Source organism: Echinops telfairi, unplaced genomic scaffold (assembly GCF_000313985.2).
Source record: "Echinops telfairi isolate 266 unplaced genomic scaffold, ASM31398v2 ScPeMD7_11;HRSCAF=52, whole genome shotgun sequence".
Taxonomy (NCBI): domain Eukaryota; kingdom Metazoa; phylum Chordata; class Mammalia; order Afrosoricida; family Tenrecidae; genus Echinops; species Echinops telfairi.
The window spans coordinates 13,283,306-13,287,328 of NW_022103908.1; positions in this window are offsets into that span (position 1 = coordinate 13,283,306).

The following is a 4,023-nucleotide window of genomic DNA, read 5'->3' on the forward strand; positions in this document are numbered from 1 at the left end:
AAAAAAAGGTATTCAAATATAATATTTTATATTAAATGCTTATACTTAATAAGTACTAAGTATGAAACACTTAATGGTGGCATAGCGGTTACGGACCAAGCTGCTAACAATAAGGTCTGCAGTTCGAAACCACCAACTGCTTCATGGGAGACAGGTGGGGCTTTCTAATCCCTAAACGCTTACAGTCATGGAAACTCACAGGAACAGTTGGGATCTTCCCTACAGGGTCTCTGTGAGCTTGATTTTCCTTTTGTTTTGTTTTGGTATTGTCTGCTTGTCTACATTGCACGTGCACAGAAGTTGAACTTCAAGCATCATACATCCATAAGAAGGAGGCACATACACCCACTGGCATGACCCGTCCTTCCACGGCTGTGTCCCTCCATGATCATCTCAGGTAGGTGAGAGACGTACAAAATGTTGGGAAGTGAAAGCCATTTTCATTATTTACAGAAAACAAAATGTAAACAATAACAACAGATTCTCAAAGGGAACATTTAGTCTCTCCCATATTACCCAATCCATTCTTCTGCGTCTGAGTAGGCATGCCATGGGTGAGGTCCGATACTGTCTTTGCGTGAGAGCTACCGCTGGCTTCTATCCTGTTGCTTGGGGGCCTGCCTGGGTCCCGAGGCTTCTGTTCTACTAGGGCCCTCACTAGCCTCGACTGTAGGTTTCCAGAATGTTCCTTGGGCCTGAAGCACGTTATTACTTTATTTCTTCCATGCTACCTCTCCCCTGTTGTCCAGGAATGGGATCTATAGTATAGCTCCTGCAAAGGATCCACTCAGATCCCTCTTGCCCTGCACAAGCAAGTGTTAACAGGCACTGATAAACCTCCTGTCAAGAGGCATCTGACTCCCCTGTGGTGTAGGAAGACCCCCCCAGAGAAACACTCAAAGCAACCCCTCATGGGACACCCTCAGGTCACTACTGCCAGGGACGAGCATTATTAGCTTGCTTTACTCCACCAGAAAGGCTCATGCCCAAACACTCAGCTCCAATTTGAGAGTCCTCAAGCCCACTACCTTGATCCTTGGACTGGCGAGCCTAGCCCTGTCTTGCTGCCTTATACCATCTTCAGTATTTCAGTTTTTCATCTGCGTCTAGAAGGTTCTCAGCAAAGGGATGCAGGGTACAGGGTCCAAAGGACATGCTCTGATTCAGGCTCTTCTTATAGATGGTAATGAGGTCCCCTTAAACCTCAGTGTGATGGCCTGCACATGAGGAAATTACTTTTAAGATGTGACCCTTGTACAAGGACCACAAACTGATCAACCCCCTTGGAACAACATATACAACTCAATTTACATAATTCCAGCCAATCATGTTGAGGGAGTTACATGACCATGCCCCAAACACCAAAACAAACAGACTGCCATCAAGTTCCTTCCATCTCACAGTGGTCATCCACTGCAACACAACTCGTTAACTCACTGAAATCTTGCCAAACTCTGGCATGAGCTTATCAAAACCAAGGTAGTTGCTATTCTATGGATGCAGAATATAAAGAACAGAAATTTACTTTTCTTTGGCATTATCCACCCATCGATATGCTGAGCTCTCTCTCTCCCATCCATACCATCAGATACTTCCCAGACAGGAAAATGTTTTCAAGCCCATGCTTCAGATGTGTGTGTATCATTCACTTGAACTTGAGCCATTGTAACACTAGGTGGGAGAGAACTGTCACACAAGGTTCCTAGGGTGTAGTCTTTGCAGAAACAGGTAGCCGGGATTTTTCATCTTGAAGATGCTGGGGAGAACTAACCATCAGCCATTGGGTCAGTTCAATTGTGCCACAAGGGTTAGGCAGATAAATATTTTTAGAATTACGAGTCTGCATTTCTGTGTGGCATTAGCACTTAAAGATACACAGAAGCTGCCAAATTTAGACTGGATCTGGTTTTCCAGACCCTCACAGACGTTTACACACATCCTTTTGGATTACATAAACTGGTCCTGAATCCCAGCCATCACTTCTTGTCACATTAGCATATTCTGAGTTTTTACATATGCAGAGCAGTGAGTTCTAGTTCATGTCCTCTCAAAATGTGGGGAAAATAGATTAAGATAATATAAACACCAAATACTGGAGAGTAAGATTACTGGTTTATGTGAATGAACAATAATTTCATTCAATGGATTACTGTGAGGTCATGGGCTAGACCGTGTGTAGACCGTCTGTCTATTTAAAGCCTATCCAACATGCTACGCTTTCAAATTTTCTCTGTTCCGGCTAAAGTAGTATGCCTTGTTTTCCTTTCTAAGAAATCCAATCTGATAAATGGCTCCTAATTCGTTACTTAAAAATGCAGGGGTTTCAAGAAAATGTCTGTGTATGCCTAGGAATTTTTAGAGTCCTAGGAAGCATTCTTTTTTTTCCCTTTATTTCAAGTTACATGCATGCAGAAGAAATTACAGTCAGTTCTCGAAGGACAAAATTCAAATGGTAAGTTTCAGAGACAATAGCAGGCATTGAGGATGGCCGGTTCAAAAGAAAACAAAGGGCACTTCTTCCTGTCCTTCACGGCATACGGGTCATGCCAGCAACATGCCATGACAAACATGATACAAAGAATAATTTTCCGCTTAGCTGGAATCTCTCCCTCTCCAAGTTTCCAAGAGCGATTTTCCCTTATGTATTCATAGTTCTCACCGTCAAAACCTGTTCAGTGATCTTCAGACATGCCATATGCAATCACATTTTCAAGTGGTTTCTTCTTCTTCCCAGAATTGGAAACACTTCTGGACTTCCACAAATCCTTCAAAATCCAGGCCCAAAGTCACCACTCTCCAAACCGTTTCACTCCTCCTCCTAAGTGGCTCTCCCAGATGTATGTCCACAGTCCTTTGTCCCTGCTCCTCAGTGTGCAATGGTACGAACTATCATTGCTGAATTAGAAATATATTACCTTTCACACGACATCCACTTTTAGCTGATCAACATAGGTTACAAAGAACAGATTGTTACATGAAAATCTGTAGTATACAAAAAATGAAGTCCCCCCCCTTCTTAAACTACCCATTTCTCAAATTTTATTCAGAAAATAAGTTTATATAAACAATCACATCTATGACTTACTGATATACTCATTCCTGAGATGAATCCCGTTTGGACAATCCCTCTGTGGAGAAGGAAGTGTGGCAGAGCTGTATAAAGCTGGGCAGTGTCACCAAGGTTTACTGCTCAGCCATTTCACCTCTGAGCTCCACGAGGGCACAATTTCCATCCAGGAGGCGCCTCCAGGCCTCCTGCCAGCCTCACCCTTACTCCTGCCAGCCTCACCTTCACATTTCTACCCATGGGCCTGCTATGGCTCTGGGCTCCCTTCAAGTGTGCCTGCAGGAAGTACACCACCCTCAGGGAGGCAAAGCTTCAGGCACCACTCCACTCACTTGAGATGTCAATCAATGTCCAGGCAATCCTTCCAAACACCCTCTTGAAACTTCCCTTTGAGTCCACGGTAACTTTCAGCTGCAGGTTCTTGGACTGTGCAAGAGAGGGAACTCAGAACCCGTGCCTGCTGCCTGGGTGCTTCTGCCCTGAGCCCGGGCCGTGGAGAAGGCTGGCACTCTGCTGGCAGGTGGACTCAGCCTCCCGGCTAGCAGGAAGGAATGGAGCGGCTGGGCCAGACCCTGCCAACTTCTTGGAGCCGTCCAGGAGACCCTCCTTGAGGGAGGGAATGATCTACATCTTGCCATCCTGTGCTGGGCCTTGTTAATATAATACCAAATAGTAGATCTCTGGTATTATTGTTTTACTGTTATTGTATGTGCACAATGCTAGAAAGAAGTATATGTGGTAAGTAAGGAGTAGGTGTGTTCACTTAGCACTGAACATAATATATGGCACATAATAGTTTTCTTCTTATTTTTTTAACCTTTTTATTAGGGGCACATACAACTGTTATCCCAATCCATACACACATCAATTGTGTAAAGCGCATTTGTACACCGTTTCTCAAAACATTTTCTCTCCACTTAAACCCCCGACATTAGGTCCTCATTTTTCCCCTCCCT